We start from the raw sequence: 24,742 nt of genomic DNA, 5'->3' as shown, positions 1-24,742 counted from the left end.
CACAGGTCCTTTTAGTGTGTGATAGTCGCGGAGACAAAAGCTATTCAAACTGAGTTTGTCATGGTTGTCATGTCAGCTGTGATGAGCATCACTACTACTTTGGCGAGTGCTGGAAAACTAAAGGAAAGAGTGATGTAAATTTCTTGTAGTAGTCTGTATATGTCCATACACCTGTCTTCCCATGCATACATCTCTACCTTGATTCATACATCACTACATACATATGTGTTTCCTCTGCTAAACCACTTTCATTTTTGCTTAGTTTTCTTAGTCCATTTATTTTAAAAACTTTTTTTTCATATAAATGAAACAAATATTTGAGAAAAATAACATTTTCAGGGTCTTTGTGGGAAAGATCTAAAATAATCTGTATATGCAGTAGTGATAATATTTCGTGATGTGATTTTTCCTTAGTATTTCTAGCACAGAATTAGGATTTTAAGATTGATGTAACTCATACATTAGCTAGAGCCAAGGCACATTGTGTCTAACTTAGCTTAGGCTGGAGCCTGGTGAAGCAAGTGACCTCAGCTCACAAGTGTGAAAAATTTTTCTTTGAGTTTTTAAACAGCAACATTTTTTACACTTTGGCTTTCATACCTTTGGACAGAGGGAAGCCAGCTGTTTCCTCGGCCCTTCTGCTCTTGCTCTTGACGAAGGCGGTCGCACTTTTCTCCTCTCCTCCTCCTCCTCTCCCTTAGCTTCCCTGCTTAGCCTCTTGTGTCCTTGTCTACACAGCAAATCCAGCATGTCCAAATTAACACTGTTGGATTTGATTTCAACACTATTAAAGTGTCTATATGGGTCCACACCAGAGAGTGTTAATTTAACTCTTTTTGGAGAGTTGGTACGTTAACTCTGATTTAGTGTTAAACACCAAATCTGTCTGGAGTTGATAATTTAACACTTGGTGTTAAGAGTTTATATATTAACTCTCAAAGAGTATTTTAGTTTAACTACGTAAGAGTTATCTTCTAATTCATTCTAAAAAGCGGGAATTTTACTGTTCTGAACTTCTAGAAATTTCTTTTGGAAATAAACATTTACTAAAAAGATGCAATGGTTTTTGAAAAACATTTATTCTGAACTGTGCACCACAATTTCAAAACATTTTCTGAAAGATCTAACAGTATACATGTTCTCACTTTCATTAGAATTTTGTTTATCAAAAGGTCTGACATGGTAAATGCAAATAACAGCATTCTCAACACTTATTTCTTCAATACAATATGCATGTCCTTCATTCATCACTTTGTGGAACTTCAACGCACTTCTGCTCTCCCCCATATTCCATCTTCACAAGCATATCCTGTGTGGAGATTGAATAAAAATTAGTTGACACTAATTAATGGCACAAATAATCCAGTAAACAATTGCAGCACAGTAAAAAAAAAGGAATCCTCTTTGAGCCATTACTTGTGTAAAGTATTTTCCCAAAAGACAAGGACACAGGCAACAGGTAATACTGAACTAAATGTAAAACCTCAACCTTTTTCATTTTTACCTAAACCGTGTGCACAAAACTCTGGAGGGATCTAAATGCTAACGTAGAACCCAGTCAGGACGTCAGCTACTGCTGTTTGCTCGTTTTTTTTTTTTATGGGCGATCGTTTTCAGGCTTCAAGTAGCACCATTATACCAACATTTCACATTCTAGACATTGTTTTAGGTGTATTTGACCAAAAGTTTGACTGAAAATTCACATGCAAGCTTTTTTTCAAGGCTGTGGTATTTGCCCGCAAACAATACCTTTCAGCTAGCTAAAACAGAATATTATGCTATCAGCGAGCAACATGGCTAATGCCTTTCACACAGCTTTGTCTCAACTCCAAAGAGCCACAGAAGTAAAAGCTAATAATAATTGAAACAATCTTTGAAAAAATGACTTACCAAGCATGGCAAACAACTCAAATATGTAGAGCAAAATGTTCTGAAACGGCTTCACTTCAGCTTCGATTGGAGTCGTGCTGGGGGCGGAGTCTGTGAATTTACTCTGTTGGTGTCATAGCCCCTCTAGGAGTTCAGAGTTAAGAGGTCAAGAGTTAATGTTTCCATTTTAACACCTCCAGATTTGACAGAGAAACACTCATTTTTAACACTCGATTTTAACTACTATCATTTTACACCTCAGAGTTACATTAAAAGAATGTGACTCTACTTAGAGTAAAATTAACTCTACTTTTGCAAGGAGACTATTAACACCAAAAAATTTAACACTTTTGAATTTGCTGTGTAGTCTCGTGTTTTTTGTATTACTTTTCCCTGGAACACTCTCTCACAGTCTGTTTTCTAAAACCTAAAAGAGGAATTATGGATTTGATCAACTGGTCCCTGAATGCAATTGACACCCTTTTCTCAACGAGAAGTCTGAGCTCAGGTGAGCCTGAGTGTCCTGGAGGTACTTTCCCTGCCGGATACACAATGGACGGGTGGCAGAATTGGAGGATCGTGTGCCTGGTGGGACTGTCGATCAAAGACGCTGAAGATATCTACCTATTCGGAACCATGATAACAGGGTTCTTGCTGATCGGAGCTGGCTTGGCCCCGGCTTATCGAAGAATTAAGAAAGCGGAACCGGCTGTTCAAACCCCCACAAGGCTGAACGCTGGGATTGAAACGATGGGCTCAAAATGGGCCATTGAGTGCAGCACGGATAAGATGTTGGAGATGCTTACGGCTGCCGTGAATACTCAGAATAAGACCTCTGAGCGCAAACTGGATTACATTTTGGAGGGGCTCGCTCGGAATAACACCTCTGAGCAAAAATTGGATCACATTTTGGAGAAGCTCACTGTGGTCGTGAGTTCTCAGAATCGGCTCTTTGAGCACAAGAATGACAACATCACGGAGCGCAAGGTTGATAACATCATGGAGAAGCTCACGGCTCTCCAACGGGAGATTGACAGACCAGTGTCAGACTGTTAGAACAACTTTGAAATTCTTATGAGTTGTTCGCACTAAAGTAAAAACCACCATCATTTCCCCTTCGGCGCCAGCTGCGGTCTCAAGGCTGGAGCTGAACAACAACACCCTGATACGGACTGTGTTTAGACTGTTCTTCCCATTCAATGCAAGGCCACCCGGGTTGGCTGGAAGACTGTTTACTTAGCCTGGCAGGGCGAAGGACACTGTCTCAGCTGAACTCTGGACATACACACACACACACACACACACACACAGACATATATACACATGCAGATGTACACTCATCCCCCCTCCCCCTCCAAACGCCTTCGACGCTTATTCCCTTCCAATATTGACGGTGGATCAAGGAGACCAGCGCATTGGCTGCAGGCCCGGATGTACTGTCTACACTGGCTGTCTCTCACCCTTTACCCATCCCTGTTGCTTGTCATGTGTTTCTTTGGTGTATTAAGAGTTTTTTCATGTGCTATGTGCAGGTGTTTTTTTTCTGTTCTCAAACTGATCTCCATGTTGGAGCTCAGTCTGGGGGGAGTTTTTTTTTTCTCCTTATCTTTCCTCATGTGGTGCTTTTTCCATTGTTATACCTCTCTGACCTGTCTTCCCCATGTGATGTTTTTGTATAATGTATGTATGATCGGAGGGTAAGATGGCGCCGCCATTGCGTGCAATAGGTTAGCAGCCTTAACATGAAATTTCCCCTTGTGGGACTAATAAAAGTATCTTATCTTATCTTATCTTATCTTATCTTATCTTATCTTATCTTATCTTATCTTATCTTATCTTGGTGTTTTTGCTAAGCTGACCATCTGCAGTTTCATATTTGTATGTCTTTCAGACTCAAAGTGGATAAACGTGTTTCCTAAAGTGCCAAAACTATTAATCCTTTCTCAGTATGCCATACTGGTTTTTAAAATATTCATTCACTTGTTTTGCATAGAAAGGGACTGTACATCCATGAACTTAAATAAAGTACAGCTCTCACTATGAATGAATCCAGAAAACTAAAATGTGGCTGTATTTGATTTCAGACTGTGATGCCATTTCCACTACAGTTAGAGAGAAAGAGAAAAGGGTTTTTGGAAGCTTCTGGCCATGAGAGGGCGCTCCTTCAACATACGGACTGAATTGTGACGTCTCTGTGCCCTTCAGTACATGGCCATTTCAAATAATGCCATCACTTGCTGTTGACTGAACACGTTTTGTACTGTAAGAGTAAATATGTAACACTGTAACCTTTCAGCAAGAATGCTTCCAGGGACAGAACTGGAGTTTGAAAGTAAGGAATATGAGGATGTCATGAACAAAGAAAATGAGGTGACCTCAGTCATAGCAGTGAGTCATTTATTTATTTATTTTAACTTTTTAAAAATGTATTTCTAAACACTACTGATTCTGCTTAAAGTCTTTAGCTTAGTGTGATTTATATCCTGTACATCAATAAGGTCATTCATTTGGATTAGGAATGGTATTATATTACATTTTAATATTTTACATCGATAATATTATCGATATATTGATATTCCAATTTTCTGCTTCCATAAGTTGTTTCTACTTAACTACTGCTGTACCTACTACTACAACTGTATCAAGTAAGCACAGAGGCTCCAACCATAAAAAGTGCTATTGCTCCTGATCAATTCAAGGTGCATCATTTCTATTTCACCTCAGTTTTCACTGTGGAGCTGAACAGAAATACAACAAATATGAAATTCATTAATCTTTTTGTTTGTTTTTTAATCTGTTTTTTATTACTGATCCTCATTTTTGAAAGTTTGTGTCATTTAAATACTGTACTTCACTAAGGTTGTTATAATCATTATAAACAAGAAGTATTTATGTAGAACAAGAAATAGCAAAATCTTTAACATCGTTTTATTTGATACTGATAATATTACATGAGCTACTATGAGCTAGTCTGTCAGCTGCACAGACACAAGTCACTCACCTGATCTATCTTTCGGTAAAGAAGAAATGCAGAACTTTTTAAATACAACGCTGTTCATGTCTTTAACCTCCTAGGACCTGCCGACCACATATGTATACATCACATTTTTGGTTGTCTAGACCAGCGGTCCCCAACCTTTTTTGGGCCACGGACCGGTTTATGCCCGACAATATTTTCATGGACCGGCCTTTAAGGTGTCGCGGATAAATACAACAAAATAAAACTAGTACTGGTACCGAAAAAAAGAAAATTTATTCATAACACACGTGAAAAGACCAAGGAAAACCGAGAAAACGATATAAACGATAACAGAATAACGCTGAAAACCGATAAAAACCCTGAAAACCATACATTTCACACCTGAGCCTCAACTCTCACGGCCCGGTACCAAACAACTCGGAGGCCCGGGGGATGCGGACCGCTGGTCTAGACCAAAATACAGTATTTTACTCTACAAGGGCCTGCTATCCACTTATGAGGACATTGTACTGTTTCTGTTTTATCAAATGTTAAAACAAATATCCTCATATATGGCTCTCATTTTTCTTAGAAACAAGAATCAACAAATTAAATCCATAGTAAAAAAGAAATTTAGACCGGGTCAAGTTGAACTACAAACACCACCAAGTGTGGTTCAATTTCTTACTCTTAAAACCCCCAAATTACTATCCAAAATATACAGAATGCTTTCTAAAACAGATGAATCAATATCACTTCCTATTGCAAAATGGGAAGCGGATTTATCAGTTAACTTAGACCTAAACTTCTGGTCTCAGATTTGCTTAAAAACCTTTCATCTAATTAGAAATCCCAGTCTTCAATTAATTCAATACAAAATATTACATAGAGTGCACTATACAGGTCATCGGATGTTCAAGATGGGCTTTACGTCTACCAACAACTGCTCACACTGCCAAACCAATTCACCGGACAATTATATCCACGCTCTTTGGTTCTGTCCACCAGTTCAGAAGTTTTGGCGCGAGATATGTGAAGACTTATCAAAGTGTCTGAAATGTAACATTCCAACTTCCCCCTTAGTGTGTTTGTTGGGCAGCTTAGATATTGTCACTTCAGAAAATAATATAGCCCATATGGTTTTCACTGCCCTATGCATAGCCAAGAAAACAGTCCTCATGAACTGGAAAAATAAAAATAATCTTAATTCTAACCAATATAGAAATTATCTATTAGATCACATTAATCTTGATACAGCCTCTGCCACCACATCAGATCAATTGCTCTGGGCTCCTTTGATCAGCTCCATCACCTAGTGGGGGTGGGGGGTTCTTAGTTTGGTCCCGCCTTCACTGTTGTGATTGGTGTGGGGGTAGGGATAGGCTTAGGGCGTCTGGGGGTTCCCTGGAGGCATCTTCCTTGGGGGGCTCAACCCGGGGTAGCGGTCATGTCCGATTAGGGGTTCTGTTGGCTCTCAGGTGACTGTTTCCTCGCGGCTGCGTGCAGCGGGGCTAGGGGAGGGTCTGTGCTGACGGACGTGGGTTACTGACCTGGTAGCCTGGCTGCCCCTGGGTGGGTCCGGGATGGGCGTGAGGTTCTGGGGGCACTCCGTCTCTGGGCTGGGGCCCTGGCCGGGCCTCGGGGGCTTGGGTCCTGGTTGGTGTGTTGCCGGGTGTTGTGGGCGGGTGGGTGCATGAGGGCTCAGCCCTGGAGCAGGGTGCCGCCGGTGCGTCGAGCCACCTGGGGCACTCTTCAACTGGGGAGCTGGCCCCAGGGAGGGGTCACTTGCCCCTCCCTTCCTTCCCTCCCCATCTTCAGCTGCCTCCCTCTTCCCGCTCCACCACAACCACCCACACATGCAGGGCCTTGGAGTAGGGGTATGTCACCAGGGTGCAGAGGAGGCTACCCCCCCTCCCCCTCTGTCCCCTTCTGGCTGCCTCTGCCTCAATTTTATCCCACAACTTAGACATTCACATTACTCACACTCTCATTACACATACATATAGGATCTTGGGGGTGGGCACGCTACACGGACTCCAAAAGACCATCAGTGTGTACACCTCACCCTTGGCGTCGTTGCCCACCTCTCAATTTTAAATACACATAGACATTGAGGGCTAGCAGGAGGGGCTATGCGCCTACCTGCTGCTCTCTGGCAGGTAGCTCCATGCCCTCCTGGGTTTTAAATGCACCTTAGAACACACATGCATCAACACTACAATGAGCGGGTGGAGGGAGGTTTGGAGTCTTCTCTCACCCCCATTCTCTGCGGCCTGCTGGAGCGGGGGGGCTAGGAGGAGGAGTTGGCCGTCCGACTGCGGTCTGGAGTGTGGGGCCTCCCTGCTGCTGCGGAGTCGGGGCGGTCTGCCTCCCCCCACCGCAGGGAAAAGGGTAACACCACCTGGGTCTGGGTGCAGTTCCCCCCTCCAGGGGCAAGGGTACCTAGACCCAGTTCGTAGAGTACGCTTGGGGAGTGTGATCGTGCGTACAGCGTCTCTTTATGTCTGTCTCCACGTTGGTTGAGTGTGGAGTAAGTGCATATGAGAGCATGAGGGTGGGAATGGATGTTTGTATCTGTGTATGCCTGTATGTCTTTGTCTATATGTCAGGTTGGGTATCAGACGCCACCTCTCTGGGGACATCTCAGGCCCTCCAAGGTTTGGAGGTCTATCTCCCCCCACCACCACTTCCCCTGCCTGTGGCGGACTCCCTCAGACATCGGTGCGTTGGTGGTTCTTTGTGTCTGGGGATGGGCGTCCAGGTACACACCGGCTCACTCCTTGGCGGCCGCTTATCGGGGCCTGGAGCCTGGGGCTCGCTCGGGCCACTTCGGAGGTGGGGTGCCCCCAGCCTCTCGGCCTGGGGCTCGGTCACTCAGGCACAGCTGGCTGCCGGTGGAGCTCACGGGCGCATCACTGCAACTTCCCCTGGCTTCTGCTCCGCGGCTGCTGAGTGAGCCCTCATCTGGGACTCTCCTCAGCTCTTTCTGGGACAGTGGCGCGGCTGCCCCTCTGTTGGTCTTCCTTGGTCTCTTGTGTTCTGGGGGCCTCTGGATGTCTGGAGTTTTGATCTCCTCCATACCTGCTTCATGCCCTGGAGGACGGGGCAGTGGCCCCCCCATACCCTCTAGCAGATCATTACATGAAGGAACCTTTTAAAAAAAACAAGCTCGTCCATGCTCACAGGTGTACACACGGGTGATCACACCCACAAACTACACCCTTTTTGGCTCCTACCTCAAAGCACACTGTGTGCTGTCGATCTTACGTGCTGCACAATAATGTTTAATATTTAGTATTTACTGTCATATTCCCATATATCATTGTGATGTTGTTTATTCTATTACTCTTGCTCTCTTCTGCTTGTTTTCTTTTTTCTTTTTCAACAGGTGATCCAGGTGATCGATATATGCATTTTTTCCCCCCCTGCTTATTCTGTTGGTTTTTGCTTTTTGCCCTTCTCCCCCATCCCTCTTCTCAGCTGTTTCTCTTTCCCTCTTTCTTTCTCCCCTTCTTTCCTCCAGTCAAGTCTGTCCCGTATTCAGCAAGTGAAAATAAAATAAACAATAAAAGGTGAATCAAATGGACCATTATGGCAAGGCTGGGATGGTCAATTTGGTAAAGTAAATCCGTTGGGTATCTTTCTTTGCCTTTAGACAATAATTCTGATGACAAAAGAGCCAAACGGGACAGGCAAAAAAAAAAGAAAAAGAAACAAGAATCTGGTAAAGTGTCTTAGTTTTTACATTCATCGGGTCCCAATCAGCCCAAATATCAAAGCGAAATTAAAAATGCATGCCATGAAAGAGTTCATAGGAGGTTGAATTGAATTGAATTGAATGAATGCTTTATTGGCCATATGCAGGTTGCCCCGCAGAGGAATAGGACCCCCCTAACATAGAGTCATCTCGTTTCTGACACTGTAACAAACTAAAAATATATCCATTTCCTTTTTAATTCAAGTTTCATTAAGAGTTCAATTGGATTTTGGTCAGCCGCGCGTGGGGGCCAGTCAGTGGTATCAATTTACTCAATCATTCAGGAACTTTCCTTCATACTCTCGAGCTATAAATTTATTCTTCTTCCTGCTCCTTTTCATGCATGGAAACAGTGTTACTTTAATTGAAAGGAAGGTTTTGTGTAGGAAATGAACTACTGCTGTATCATGTGTGAAACAAAATAAAAAATGAAATGAAATGACCCACAGCAGCAGGCTGTCTAGCCTTCAGCTCTGTCACCACCAGTCACTGCCCTTACATCAGAATAGCCTCTGTCGACTGGCAACCCTGAAATTGCAAAGTACAGAGAAGTGGAAAAAACTGTAAAAATGTAGCCCGAAAGTTTGCTTGTTTTCTGTTAATTTTTCTGTTTCTTTTTAATTTTTATTTATTTTTATTTTTGGGGGGGTGGGGGGTTAACCCTCTTAGGTCTCAAATGTGTTGATTTTTTAAAATAACCCACCTCATACCATAATAATAAAAAATGTTTATGTTGTTCTCCACCTTCAACTTAACCAGGCCACACCTCTGCAGTGGAGCCCATCACTTCAACAGCCATCGTTCCAGGACACACTCTAGAATCCAGCATGCTTTTGGAATGATGAAGACCAGGTTCGAGGCCATCTTCCTGCAAACAGATGCACCACACCTTGGTATCTGATGTAAGTAATGACCAACCACCACACCGTCACTACTATTAACAGGCAGGTAAGCAAAAAATATATAAATCTAGGATTCCTGTTTTTTCACAGTGCTTTGTTAACCTTTTTTTTGTTGTTTTTGTTGAAGAGTTCCTTGTTTTATATTATAGTAGTAATATTTTGTATCCACCATCTTTTATCTTTGCACTTCTCTGAATCCATCTATGTGATGTGGCAGTGGACAATGGAAAGAAGCATCCCAAACACTCTCTGAAGCCCACCCTGTGTGACCACCCTGTGCTTACCAAAACCAGACTTCCTGTTAGGGCAAATATCAGGTTTGCTATTCTATTAAAATTCAAAGCTTTTTATTCTTGGGATTTTTTTTGTTAGAATTCCATTTCCTTCTCATTCAGCAATCAGCCATTAAAAATGTTTCTAGTTAGCTAACAGATTACTTAGCAAATAATAAGCAATAAACAAATACTGTAAATAAACACACTGATGCAAAATACCATTTGTGTAAATCTGTTTATTCATTAAACATCAGTTAGAAGTTAAAATAACTTCTTGAACTTTTAATTTAATTTAATTTTAAATTAGTTTATAAGAACACAGCTTAATCTGTGTTGAAAATAATCTATCCATGCTTTCCCTGCTGTTTTTTTTAAACCTTTATTTATACAAGCAGTCCCATTGCAGCTCAGTGTCTTCTTTAAAAGAGAGATTTTTTCCAGACAAACATATTAAAACTACAAAAATAACAGATACAATAAAATAGCTCAATTTGTCTTGTGTACACAGACAAAAACAAGTTCCCAGTGATGATTTCACAAAATCATTTGTACGTCTTTTGAAATCTGCAAGTGAAATCATTTGAGCGAGCTTCAAATCCTTCTGCAATGTATTTCATGAAGACGGGACAGAAAAGGAGAATGGCTTCTTCTCAAGCTCTGAATGTAATGATGTCCTGAGGCTGCAATCTATGACAGAAATGTTTGCGTAACATGTACTCTGATAAATATGAGGGAGGTAAACCAGAAATAGATTTATAGATAAAGTGATACCAATGAAACATCCTGCCCAGAGGCCCAGTCAACCAGAGCATATACAGTACAGTAGTGTGTTAAAGGTCTACAGCCAGTTATAAGTATTAATGCTCCATGACAGAATCCAACAGATAAAGAGAGTGAGCAGAGGTATTCATGTAAATTATGTCACTGTAATTCTGGAGGGGTAAAAAAAATTTTTTTTACTTGTGGTGAGAAACATGATCTGTTTCTGAAAATGAACCCGAACTTCAGCCTCAGTTTCTTTCACAGATAGTCAATCTGTGGCTTTAAGAAAAGATTGACATCAATTACAACACCTAGGTATTTGTAGGAGGCTACAGTTTCAATGGAAATGCCTGCAGCAGATACTAGAGAAGGAAATACTGCTGGCACCCTTTTTCTTTTGAGAACATCATGAGTTTGTATTTTTCTGCATTTAAAACCAGTCTAAGCTGACTGAGATTGAGACTGAATACTGTCAAAAGCTTGCTCTTGTTTAAAAACCAACTCGAAAATAAATAATTGTATCATCTGCATAAAAATGGACAGATGCATCTTGATTTCCCCCATTGACATAAATAGTAAATAAAGTAGGCCCCAGGAGAGAACCCTGTGGCACTCCATTAGAGACATTTAAAAACTGGAAGAGAGACCACTGAGCTGTACGCACTGCTTACAGTACGAAAGATAATGTCGTGGTCCGCCAGTCCTTGTCAGTCGAGCTGCCATGTATTTGGATTTGTGTTGTCTACTTTCCTCTGTGCAAGTTTGTGTGTGTATGGCGATGTTCACGTTTTGGTGCAACACTAGGCCTGGATAGTTTTCTTGCCTTGGAGCCAGCCACACCCGTGTAGTAATCACACTCGCCTGATGCTGTTTAGCCTTGGCAAGGGATCACTATCAAACAGAGTAGCTGAGCTACAGACGATGCTGGATCGTTGTTGTACACAGTCAGTACTCCAGCTCGTCAGGTGAAAGTCGTTGTGATAAGAGTACTTACTGCAGTGTCTTATTGTTTCCAGGTGAATTACAGAAACGTGTGGAAGGAGCTGCGCACCATTTTACATAGACACAGCTGTAAGTTGTTTTGTCACCACGGACCATGGTGAGAAGTCACTGCACGGGAGCTGGGAATCATCACAAGGAGAGATCACTCACTGTGATTAATTTGCACCGTTTATCTTGAATTACTGTAAATAAGCACACTTTCAGAAACCTGACAGATAATTAGAGAAACAGCCAGCTGCCTGGTTTGAAAGGCCTATTTCCAGTAATCGTTGGCATAAAGTGCCATGGTCAACAGTGTCAAACGCTTTTGATGGATCATATAAAAAGAGCTGCAGAGTAGATCTTTGCGTCCAGGGCTTCACTGAGAACTTTTAGGGAGGCAGTTACAGTACTGTGCAGTTTTCTAAAACCAGATTGGAAAGGAGATAAAATACTATTTTAATACAGATAATTTTTAAGTTGATTATTTACCAGCCTTTCAAGAACCTTAGGTACGACACAAAGTTTGGAAATTGGCCAGTAGTTATTAGTCATGGAAGAACCACCACCTTTCCATAGGGGGAGTACAAAGGTGCACCTCCACATCCCTGCTAAAGTGTTCTGTTGTATAGAAAGATTAAAAATATAAAAAAAACTGGCTCAGCTATGATATTTGTAGCCAGGCAAAAGACAAAAGGAGAACCGGCTGACCTTTTGGCCGTGCAGTGTCCTTGGGGATAGAAACAATTAGGACAGGAGGCCTAGTTGAAGAGCTCTCTCCTAGCACCTCATTCATAAGGACAAACCAGGTCAGCTGCAGTGGGCTTCTCACTGACTCCCTCTCCTGAACTAGATCCTTTCAATCCTGAAGACAAAGGAAATCAAAAAGGCAGCTGACAAAAAGACTAAAAATAAACATAAACTTCTTTTTAAAGATCATTTGTTCATAGAACTAAAAACAGGAAGAATACTGTCTGGAACAATATATCCTGGCTGCAATGATATCAAACGTTCTGTATAGGATGAGGGTTAATAAAACTGTACTCATGTGCACAAGGTGCTTATGAGTATAGTTTAAACTGACAGATTATTTACTCTCATACTTCAGAACCACAGTGGCAGAATCTTTGGTGAAAAGGAAATTTTCATCTGTCATTTGGATGAAATGAGCTGTTGGAACCTAAAACACGATGTTTAAATTCTTACTTTATATGAGTAAGAATTTAAACATCTAGTATTATCTAAAATGTGTTTCTTCATTTTTCTGGCCAGAGTGAGGTCAGTTTAAAAATAGAGCCTACAAAAAAAATGCTTCATGTTACCCAAAATTCATTTTTTACTTCCATAACGTTCTTCTTCTGTAACAATTATATTATTTGTATGTGTCATTTTTTTTGTATTTGTTATATCCTTGTGTATTTTTGATGATGAAAGTTATTTATTTAAAAAAAATTAATCTGAAATACTTGTTTTGTGAAATCTTAAATAAATGTGAAAAGATGCTAGAGTGTGAACTAATTAACACAAAGAATGAACATATGGGGATAATATGTTAAAAGCAATTTATTACTGCTTAATTAATATTGAGGTAGTGTGCAAGTTATAAACAGTGATAATGGTTATATAATATTAATAACTAGCTACAACAGAAAGTGTTAATAATGTGGCAACTTGTTTGTTAGACAAATGTGTAAACAGTAGAGCCACAGTTTACACAAATTCAAATTTTATTTGTCACACACACAACCAAACACAGAATAACATGAGGTGAAATGCTTATTGCTGTGCAATGCCCGACCAGAACTGACAGTAATATTTACAGATTTAACTCAGAAATTTACAGTAAGATGTGCAAATAACAGTTTGCATAAGAAATTATTAATAAAAATTAATTATAAATCATAAGAAGTGTGCAAAAGGAAAAACTAGAGTGCGTGTGGAGATGCGTGTGAAAGCGTCCAGTCCTACAGTGATGTGATGTGTGTGGGCGAGTTCAGTCCTACACCTGGTTTAGGGCCCGAATAGCTTGGGGGAAGAAGCTCCTCCTCATTCTCTCTATTTTGGGCTTAAGGGAGTGGAAGCGCTTCCCAGACCTCAACAGTGAGAAGAGTCCATTGTTGGGATGGGAGAGGTCCATCATAATCTCCCTGGTGTTAGTCTTAGTGTAAACGGACAGCAGGTCAGGAAGCTCTGATTGAATGATGTGTTCGGCCGAGCGCACCACTCTTTGCAGATCTTGTTTGTCCTGCTTGGTGCTGTTCCCAAACCAGGTGCAGATGTTTCCCGTCAGGACTGTAATATTTCATGTATATAGATATTCTTTGACAGTGCTTTTTTTTCTTGTTCTAATGTTGTCATGGTCCTGGGTCCCCTGACCCAACGTTTTTAGTTCCTTGTGATGTTTGTAATATTGTACTTGTGTGAGTTATTCTATGGTTTCTAGTTTCGATCCCTTGCCCTTCATGTTTCTCTGTGTCCCCTCTGTTCTGTGTAGTCTGTGTCTGCATGTTTGAGTTCCCCTCTGTGTCTCTCGGTTCTTAGAGTCCTCTGCCTTATGGTTTATGTCTCTGTGTTTCTTAGTTGCTGTCTCCACTGTGTCAAGTGTGCGTCTCTGTATGATACTTCCTGTTTTACTTTGATGGTCTGTGTCTTATGTGAATGTGTCCTGCTTCGCTTGTCTCGTCAGTCCTGATTTCTCCCAGCTGTGCCCTCCTCCTGTGTCTCATTCCCCTCGTTACTTCCCAGTGTATTTAAACCCTGTGTTTCTCTGAGTCGGTGTCGCGTCGTCCCTCATGCTGTGTGGATCTCCCTGTGTCTCTCTGTGAGTGCTTAGTTTGTTGTTCCCAGTTTAGTTTGGCTGTTTTTTCCCTGCCAGCAAATAAAGCTGTGTTTTGAGTTTACCTCCCCGAGTCTGTGAGTCCTGCATTTTGGGTCCAACTCCTGCCTGCCGCACAGCGATTCATGACAGTACGACGCGACCAGACATGGACCCAGCAGCACTCAACCCACCAGAAGAACTGCGTCTGGACATAATCTACTCCGTGGAAAGACTCCTGCATCTGTGGCTCGAACATGAGGGGAAGGAATTTCGCCGTGCTGTGGAAACCAGACTACAGCGTTTAATCTCTGGTCTTCCTTGGCTATTCAGTGCGCTCCACCCACTCGAACAGGATTTAATCCTAAATGAGCTCCACCTTCATCCCCCAGCTCCTACTGCCCACCTGCCTGAAGGGCCGGACGTGGAGCTGCTCGGCCCGTCAGAGCCATCATCAAAAAAGAAACGGCGTTCCCACCGCCGACACCCACCGCCACAGCCGGACCCCGAGACTTCTGAGTTGCTAGCTGTGGTGAGTGGAAGGGACAATCAGGAGTTTCCTGACTCTGGGACTGTTTATTCCGGGGCTGTGTTTTTTCACTTAGCTGCCCAGCCAGAAGCGCTAGCTCCGTCTCCTGTGTCCCCGCTAGCACAGTCGTTAACTCCACCACAAGCTCCGTTTTCACCCCTACCATCACTTCAGTCTCCCTCAGTTCAGTCTGCCACTCAGTTACCTCCTCAGTTGACTTTAGCTCAGTCGTCTACTCAACCACCAACTCCACTCTCACCACAACCGTCACTGCAGTCTCTAGTGCAGTCCCCTGCAGCTCAGCTTTCCCCAGCGCAGTCTCCAGTGTCCCCAGTGCAGCCTCCTGCAGCTCTGCTTTCCCCAGTGCAGTCTCCAGTGTCCCCAGTGCAGTCTCCAGTGTCCCCAGTGCAGTCTCCAGTGTCCCCAGTGCAGTCTCCAGTGTCCCCAGTGCAGCCTCCCTTAGCACAGTCATCCACTCAATCACCAGTTCCACTTTTCCCCCAACTATCATTACTACCTCTAGCTCAGTCTCCTGTGCACTCACCTCTGGTTCATTCTCCTGTGAAGTCAGCAACTCCACCGCCTACTCCACTCTCACCACCACCGTTACAACAGACATCAGTGCAGTCCCCTGTGCCAGTGCAGACGCCCTCAGTTCAGTCTCCCGTGCAGTTATCTACTTCACCACCATTAGTAGCTCAGGTCCCCGTGTCTCCAGTAGCTCAGCTCCCACTCTCACCCGTGTCTCCAGTAGCTCAGCTCCCACTCTCACCCGTGTCTCCAGTAGCTCAGCTCCCACTCTCACCCGTGTCTCCAGTAGCTCAGCTCCCACTCTCACCCGTGTCTCCAGTAGCTCAGCTCCCACTCTCACCCGTGTCTCCAGTAGCTCAGCTCCCACTCTCACCCGTGTCTCCAGTAGCTCAGCTCCCACTCTCTGCTCAGTCTCCTGTGTCGCCAGTTTTGCTCATTCACTCCACGCAGGGAGGTACCTTAATTTCTACTCGGGGCACTTTTCATGGTTTAGCCGCTGTTGGCACAGTTTGCCACTCCAGGGCTTCCCCAGAGGCTGGGTCTCAGTCCCCAGCTGATTCTGGACCCCTGCAGTTTAAACAGCCCCCTAAGAACTGCACCATGTTAGCATTGCCTGGGCAGAGTCAGTGCTTGGTGCGGCGCCAGTTGGCCTCATGTCCGCCCCCTGAACTGTTTCCACGTCGCCGCCGTTGCCGTCCGCATGGTCGGCCCCCTGAACTGCACTGTGTTTGGGCTGTTTTCTTGGGCTCCGGTGTTTGCTGTGCTCTTCTTTTGTTTTCTGTCCCGAGCCCTCCGTCCTGGGCCCCCGCTGCCCGCCCTGGGTTGTTTTCTGTTTGGTTTTGTTTTTCTGTGTTTGGGCTGTCTGGAGCCAGCCCTTAAGGGGGGGTACTGTCATGGTCCTGGGTCCCCTGACCCAACGTTTTTAGTTCCTTGTGATGTTTGTAATATTGTACTTGTGTGAGTTATTCTATGGTTTCTAGTTTCGATCCCTTGCCCTTCATGTTTCTCTGTGTCCCCTCTGTTCTGTGTAGTCTGTGTCTGCATGTTTGAGTTCCCCTCTGTGTCTCTCGGTTCTTAGAGTCCTCTGCCTTATGGTTTATGTCTCTGTGTCTCTTAGTTGCTGTCTCCACTGTGTCAAGTTTGCGTCTCTGTATGATACTTCCTGTTTTACTTTGATGGTCCGTGTCTTATGTGAATGTGTCCTGCTTCGCTTGTCTCGTCAGTCCTGATTTCTCCCAGCTGTGCCCTCCTCCTGTGTCTCATTAACCCCGTTTCTTCCCAGTGTATTTAAACCGTGTTTCTCTGAGTCGGTGTCGCGTCGTCCCTCATGCTGTGTGGATCTCCCTGTGTCTCTCTGTGAGTGCTTAGTTTGTTGTTCCCAGTTTAGTTTGGCTGTTTTTTCCCTGCCAGCAAATAAAGCTGTGTTTTGAGTTTACCTCCCCGAGTCTGAGTCCTGCATTTTGGGTCCAACTCCTGCCTGCCGCACAGCGATTCATGACAAATGTGATGTTTTGTGAATACAGAGAAAAGTAGTTACGAGTTTGTGTTACAGAAATTTTTAGGTCTGCACATAGATTCAAGTCTCTCAAATCACCAGCGGCAATCTCCGAATTGATCATGTTTTTTTTTTCTTTTTTTCTTATCTTGTGGAACAAACTACTTACGTGACCTGAGATCTGCCACATCTGCATGCAAATGTAAACTAAAAACATTTCTCAAGGTTCTCATTGGTTACTCTGTCTGCATGCAAGTCTGGGTGGGTGGGGGTCTTTGTGGTTTGTCTTTGGGTTGGATGTGGGTTCTGAGTAAATGTTTTCATATGCATTTGTTTGAATGCAAAGCATGTTAAGATGATTTGAGCGCCAAAAACCGACGTTTTCATCAGGTGTAAACTCACAACCAACCCAGCCAGATTAACTCATTTATCAATACAAACAATGTTTTGGTAAATCTTACAGTTAAAGTTGGATCCGGTGACCCTTAATCCTCTTTTAGTTACGCTGCAGTAGAGGTATGTGTTTATAGACCACTCTGTGTTTAACCATTAGTTATTATCAATAACTCATCCTGGCTCATCCTGTTAATGCAGCATATTTATATTCAGTGGCATTAGAACATTTTTGCTAACAAAATAATATAAATACAGAGGCAAAACAAACAACATAGTAAACGCATTTCTCATACAAGGCATAGTAGATTACAGTCAAACTAACTCATCGGCCAGTACATTTTCAGACCCTTTCTTGTCTTTTATGTCTAAACTGTATTCCTGCAGCATGAGGGCCCAGCACGTAAGGTGCTAGTTGTGATTGAACATGTGTGCCAAGAGTACAAGAGGGTTATGATCAGTAAACACCTCAATAGGTAACGAACTGGACCCTAGGTAGACATGGAAATGTTGAAGGGCCAGCAGCAACGCCAAAGACTAGTGAGCCTCCCTGAAAGCCTGCCTCAGATATGCTTTTATCCACACCTGACTAGGTGTGGCAATTAGCAATATCTGAACACACTGAAGAGATTAGGGGCTGCAGAGGGGTGTAACACAGTTAGTCCCACTGAGACTCAGGGTCTCATTTACGAGAGATACCTGTTGCAAACTTTATCTCTTAAAAAAACATTACATTTGTTGATGAATGTGAGCTGTGTATTTGAATTTACTTAAATACATAAGATATTTTAATTTTGGTTTTGGCATCTGCTGTCTGCTAAGATATTAACATTGTTTTTTCTTTTTATGGCTAAAGACTGTCAGAGCTGTAGTGGTGTTTAACTCAATCAGCTCACATCGCACGTGTGAACATTATTAAATAAATAAAATAAAATAAAGCAGTACGTGTGTGTGTATATGTATATTACTCCGTTGTTTGCTGTCTTGGCTACAGGGCATGTTAATCTGTTAATTACATTTAAAAAATTCAGTTTTGAAAAGATTTTAATTTCTTAAGGATAAATATTTTTTTTATACAAACCTACCCTACCCGCTGTGAAAAAGGAATTGACCTCTAACACTAATAACTGGTTGTTCCACACTTTTCAGCAAAAATCCCGAAACGTTGATTCTGTTCATCTGGGATTTCCTTCCCTGGATGATAACTGGGACGAGTCTGTCACATCACTGCGAAGGATTTTTCTCCATTCTTGTTTGCAGACTTATTCAGTCATGGCTTCAGTATGAAAAACTTGTTTAAGATCAGGCCAAAGTATCTCAATCAAATTTAAGTTTGGAATTTAAATAGACAACTGCAAAAATGTTTTTTTTTAATTGAATTTAATGTAATTTATTTAAGCTCAGGGGTCAACTTAGTCTACAGTAATTAGGTCTGGCGGTAATCAGCCCTGATGCAGCTAGTGAAATGGAAAATTTATTTTCAAAAGATGATTATGTTTTGGTGCGTAAGTTTATTTGTAAATAGTTGCAATTTTATTTATTTTAATTTAAATCTAATAGAAAATAAAGTGTTGAAATAATGGAGGTCTATGTATTTCCTCAAGTGACTATATTAAGGTTTGCACACATCAGTGCACTTTTTAAGGACTATTGTCATTTCATGTGATTTCTTAATCTTTTCTTAATATTCAAATATGTAAAGCCAAGCATTATATTAGTTACTGACAGCTTTATGCAAATAAACTGAGAGGAGAAGATTTAGATAGAGATATACCAGTCATGATAGACTGTTTTAATTTTGTGGTAATAAATACAATGTTGAAAGAAAGCCAGTGTTTTATGCATAAACTATTCATGTGTAAAAGTTAGTTATGGCATATGTGATACATTATTGAATAGTGTGTGTCTCTACAGCGTGTGTTGGAGGACAACAGGGTTGGTTTGTGCATCCAGACAGTCTTGTTTGCTGGTTAGCATGCCCTTTAATTTTGCATTCAGTTTGATACAGATGTAAAGCACTGAAATTCATGAATCTGTTGTTTAAGTAAATATTCAAAACAAGTGAAAGCTCCAAAATCATCTTTTTCCCCCCTTAAACACTTTAAAACCCAGTTCGGAATGGATATTTTTATGTTTCCTGAGAATATGTCTGAAGCAGAAGCATATGTACGAGTACAGTTTCCTGTTTAGATAGACTATCTGGTTTCAAAAATACAACCCAGAGGTTTGTGGCTTCATTTCTGTTAAACTTGCTCCTAACTTGAGCTGATGGTTGAGTCAGTTATGCCTTAACTCTGATCGGTCCACTGATAAATGTGGTCACGACACCACTGTGTGAGTCATACGCTTCAAAGTGAGATCAAGAAGAAATCAAACAGATTTCCAATAAAAAAAGGAATTGAAAAACATTTTGTTACTTTAAAACTAGTTAATTTATTTTTACAATTTTATTTAATTCACTTTATGTTAGTGTCTCTTAGTGAACCAGACAAACACACAAACTGATTTAGAAGGAGTTATAATATGTAACTTGTGTGAACCTTGGCATTCATTATTTGCTTTGTTAACACTGACCTGTAAATCATTCAAGCATAAAAAAGGAAACTAGACTAACTGCATGTGGTGCAGTAAAGGTGATTATATCCATGTTGAACTAACAGCGTCAGAACAGCGGCCCTCGTTCTATGATTACGGTTACTAATGCCACATCAATTACAGCTTCCAACTCACATGACCCCTATTTTAGTTTCTTTACATTGGCTTCCAGTTGATTTTGGATTCTCACGCTTGCATGCAGAGCACTAAACGGACAAGTTTGTGACTACTTATCTGAACTTCTTGGTACAAACACTGCTGCTTGCTGTCTTCCCTCGCAAGCTCAAAATCTAAGACTGAATACTGTAGGTGACAGAGCTTTTCAGTCTGCGGCACCAAGGCTTTGAAACACCTCATCTCCCCGGCTTTATTTAGGTGGCTCCTCGTAGTCTCTTATAAAACAGTTAAAAACGTTTCTGTTTATTCAGGACTTGTGCTGACATTTTTTTTAATCTATGTTATTTTTAATTATTTTCTAACATAGTTCTCTATTGATATTGCATTGTGACTGTTATGTCTGTGTTATATAAACAATCTTACTTTACTATATTAATAAAATCAAACTGAACTGCATTAAAAGTGATTTGATTAATGTGCATCAACGTAGGATGAAAAAAAGTGTTTTCTTTCAACCTGCTGAGACCCCTTGAACAGAGTGTATCTCTTAGAAAATGAGATATCTCTTGGAAGTCTTTTAGTGACCTATTTTGCTTTCACCTAATGTGCGGTTGGGCGTAAATGTATTTCCGCAGCTAACCAAAGGGCACTTGAGAATATTTTTTTCCAGTTACTCACAGCTCTGAAAAGTCTCCAGCCACAAAGCCACAGAGCCATACACTCATTTTCTCTCATATACTCATTTTATACCTGTGACCACAGTTCAGGCAACATTCACATGTAAAATCTGACTGTAAAATAGATGGATAATTTCATTAGAGTGACTAGTAGATATCCATTACCATTCGCTTGGATGTGTTTTTAAAGAAAATCTCTTGTGTTTTTATGCATATTTTATATATTATATCTTGTATATAATCTTTCTACACTCTGCAACATTCACTCCAAATGAATGTTTACTTGCTATATATGCAAAATATTCTTATTTACATTTATTGCACAGCCTTTATAATTCCCCTTCATGTCATTGTAATTTTTACGCAAATGCCATTCTCTCTATTTTAAGGATGCTTTTTTTTTTCAACTTCTAGATGCTGTGTGATAAAATATACCTGGTTTGTTGTTTTCCTGTCTTCTCACTTAAATCTTTCCATTCTAAGAATTATTTTTTTTTTGCTGATATGAGCTGATGTTTGCTCTGCTAATGATTGCTATATGTGCTGCTTCCAGTATTAGTTTTCTAGTATATAATGTTCTCAGACATATAAAAGATCAAGAGGTTGATATTTGGTAGAATTTTATTCAAGAAAAATTTTTGTTGCTGATGATACAGCAACAATTTTTATGGTAATTTGTTCAAATTAAAACTTTAAAATATTTTTTTGATATTTTCTACCTATTAATTTTATTATTTTAGTATCAGAACTTGGCAATCTGTCTTTGCTTGTATTCAGAAAGGATCATGGTCATTTAGTCTGAAATCAACATGGGCCGTCTGCTCAACTGTCCCTGATTTCCATAAAAATGTTATGACCCAACATTTCATCTGTCACGGTTCTGGGTCTTTCTGACTCAGCTTTTTGAGTTCATGTGTTTTTATATTATGGTTTATGTTTTGAGTCCTTTGTTGTACTGTGTTTGTTATTTCCCTAGGTTTCAGTTATGGTTATCATAGGTTTATTTCTTAGGTTTTATAATATGGCTTCTCTGTGTTCTATGTTGTGCCTACTGTGCCTTTCTGTACCACGTTTCAGGTTCCTATGTTCTGTCTCCCCAGTTGCTGTTAAGTTTACATGTATAGAGTTCAGTCAGTGTCTCATGTCAGTGTTTCTAGTTTTGCTTCCCTTGTCTCGTCCAGCCTGATTACTCCCAGCTGTGATCTGCTTCTGTGTCTCATTCCCTCGTTATCCCTCAGTATATTTAAGCCCTGTGTTTCTCTACGTTCACACTGCAGGCGAAAGCGCATCAAATCCGATTTTTTTGACCCTATGCGACCCATATCCGATCATGGTATGACAGTATGAACGGCACAAATCCGATCTGGGTCACTTTCGTATGTGGTACTGAATCTGATACATATCCGATGTTTTAGAAAGCGACTGCTGTTTGAACGGTCATGTCGCATTAAATCCGTCTTTTACGTCACTGACACAAGACAGACGGCAATTATCAGCGCCGGAGAAGCGCCCGAGAAGACATCGCGAACTCCTGGGCGTCCAGCGTATATGTTAGTGAAACTGTTGGGAAGATAATGTTGGAGAAACGTTAACATTTTATTTGTACTGTATAATCTGCAGATTCTGACAGAAATCTGCAACTATCCTTTGAATCACCGCTCCTCTCTTAAACAGCAATAAGGATCATTATTATGTTATTTACATTGTTACGTAAATAACAAAATAACTTAAAGCAAAAATTGGGAAACGTAAAGTCCAAAGTCTTTATATTAAGGGCCATCAGTCAAACAATATTGTTTGCTCTGGGTCTAAACAGAGCGCGTTGTGTGTGACGTCTTCTTTTGCGCATGTGGGCCGCTTTGAGCGTTCACACTAGAGCGCGTTTGCTGTCGCATTTTATTTGTAGTGTGAACAAGCAGACCAAAAAATTGGATTTGATCAAAAAATCGGAATTGAGCATTAAGACCTGCAGTGTGAACGTAGCCCAAGTCAGTGTCGTAGTCTCCCTCATGGCTGTGTTTCCCTGTGTGTTAGTTATCTATGTCCCAGTTTAGTTTTGTTATATTTTTTGTGACAATCTGCAATAAAGCAACTTCATGAGTTTAATGGTGAGTTTTGCGTTTCCTTCTCCTGCCTGCACACAGCCGAAACATGACATCAACATAAATATTCCCCCAAATTTTTGATTCATACTTCTGAATTTTAGATTTTCAATTTTAATTCTTGCAAAAACTAAAAAATGTCATTGTCATTCAATTTTCAAAGTAGATTGAAAAATTATGGCAACATATGCCACAAAAACAAAAATATCAGATATCAATAATCATTACCCAGAAAATTATTTTGTTAAATATGTACACATTTTTCCATTCAAGACCACTCGAATTTCAATATTTTCTGCTCTGGTATATCTTTTTTGCATAAAGATGTTATAGTACAAAGGGTGAATATATATTTTATATATGGATTGCTGTTGATTTTATTTGGGCATGAATATCTCCTATCGTCCTTTCTTACAGTCAGCATGAGTCAGGATGTGTTCTCTGGGACTGATATTTAAAAAATAGAAATCTCTTGGCTATTCAAGATCCTGAATTTCAAGGTGGCACTCGAATTATGATTGAGAAAATACATTTGTTAAACAAATACACATAGAACCATTCTACCTACCTACCATTTTGAGGCCTTCTGTGATGAATACCATAGTCGATAAATACCATAGTGGCCTAAAAGTCGGTTGACTGACCTAAAAAAATAAAAACTGTTTAAGTAAATTGGAGAGGGTTTAACAGAAAATGTTCGGAAATGCTTTGCTGATGTTTAACAAAATTATTATTTTTAAATTTTAGTTAGAATAATCTAAGAACTCCAGAATTGTATTGTTTTCAGACAGTCTGCTCATGTATTTTGATTTTGTGATACAACTTGTCATATTTGCAATCAGCACGATTTTTGTCACTTCTGATGAAGAATTTCTTGTTGAAAAAAAGCATACAACAGGCTTTATTTTGCATTCAAAATGAACTATTTAGAAATTGTCACCATATGTTATCCTGATTCAGTTTTATGGTAAGAATGACTAGTTAAAACAGTAATAGTAATATAGTAATAGAGTAGTACATTTAAAAATCGTTTTTGTGATATTTATGCTCACATATTTCCAAAGTTTTCAAAATGCAAAAAATATAAAGCAAAAATTTCACAGTAATGATCATCACACTTTGGATCAGAGCTGCTTAGATCTTGGGGGGAAATGCACGTGTTTAACGTAATTGTTGTCTTAGTTATAATTAAGGTATCATTGAGAAACTCCTGAATTTCGCTCTATTTGGATTCCATTATAGACTTGAATTTCTTCTATTTTGATTGGAACAATTATTATTTGCTGAATTTAGCTTCAGTCTTCAGTCTGTAAATACCTCATTCAGAAATTGTCGCTGTCTTTTGCAATATTAATTTTTTCATTAGTATGTGCTTACATACTGATTTTTGCAGGAGAGCTAGACTCCAAGCTTTTTTTTTTATTTTTTAACAATAAAATTTCACAGTACTCGTTATGCTTGTAATATCTTCAAGATTTAGACCAAAACGGGAGATGGTTGGGTAGAAAATCTTAAAAAATTGGCTGATTTGAAGTGGAATACCCAATATGACCCTGTTTGAGGCAGATATTATATGATGATTGTGAAGTCTATACTGTAATCAGTAGTCTATGTCATAAATCTGTAATGTGTAAATAGTTAGAACTCTGTTTCTAGATGAGCCTGCGTCAACATTTTTGGAATTAATTAATTAACAGTCAGTTATTAATCATTGAATCAATAGTTGATCAATTCACAATTTTTATAAAATCTCTAGTGTGTGTAAAAGCGTCATAGTGAGTTTGAGTTCAACGAAGAGAAAAGCATAAAAAGGTGCTGCATAAGAAATAAGTGCACTTGTGTGTTAGTTTTCTTTTAAATTAAGACAATATTCGGCAGTCTAAATTTGGCGCGTATGTTGCTCATTTCCATTTTTGGTGGGCGAAGCCACGGCAATATAAAGCTGAGAACATCATTTGTCTGTCTCACTCTCAAGTCATGAGC

General features: G+C 40.6%; 2 long non-coding RNA genes across 2 annotated transcripts; one reads left to right on the top strand and one right to left on the bottom strand.

Moving 5' to 3' along the window:
- Positions 1-1,247: 1,247 nt before the first annotated feature.
- On the bottom strand, positions 1,248-1,981 carry LOC146550539 (uncharacterized). The gene is made up of 2 exons (XR_014890224.1): positions 1,891-1,981; positions 1,248-1,309 (listed from the first exon to the last, which is right to left on the bottom strand). It is a non-coding gene; the product is annotated as an uncharacterized LOC146550539 (long non-coding RNA).
- Positions 1,982-4,120: 2,139 nt separating this feature from the next.
- LOC146550538 (uncharacterized) lies at positions 4,121-12,824 on the top strand. Its single transcript, XR_014890270.1, has 4 exons — positions 4,121-4,257; positions 9,345-9,487; positions 9,705-9,804; positions 11,541-12,824. It is a non-coding gene; the product is annotated as an uncharacterized LOC146550538 (long non-coding RNA).
- The last annotated feature ends 11,918 nt before the right edge of the window (positions 12,825-24,742 follow it).

This window comes from Mchenga conophoros, linkage group LG20 (genome assembly GCF_057382185.1).
Source record: "Mchenga conophoros isolate Kocher_MC1m ecotype Shallow Benthic linkage group LG20, M_conophoros_male_GT1.1, whole genome shotgun sequence".
NCBI lineage: Eukaryota > Metazoa > Chordata > Actinopteri > Cichliformes > Cichlidae > Mchenga > Mchenga conophoros.
Note: the sequence above shows the minus strand (reverse complement) of the source record. Positions and strands in the feature narration are given on the sequence as shown.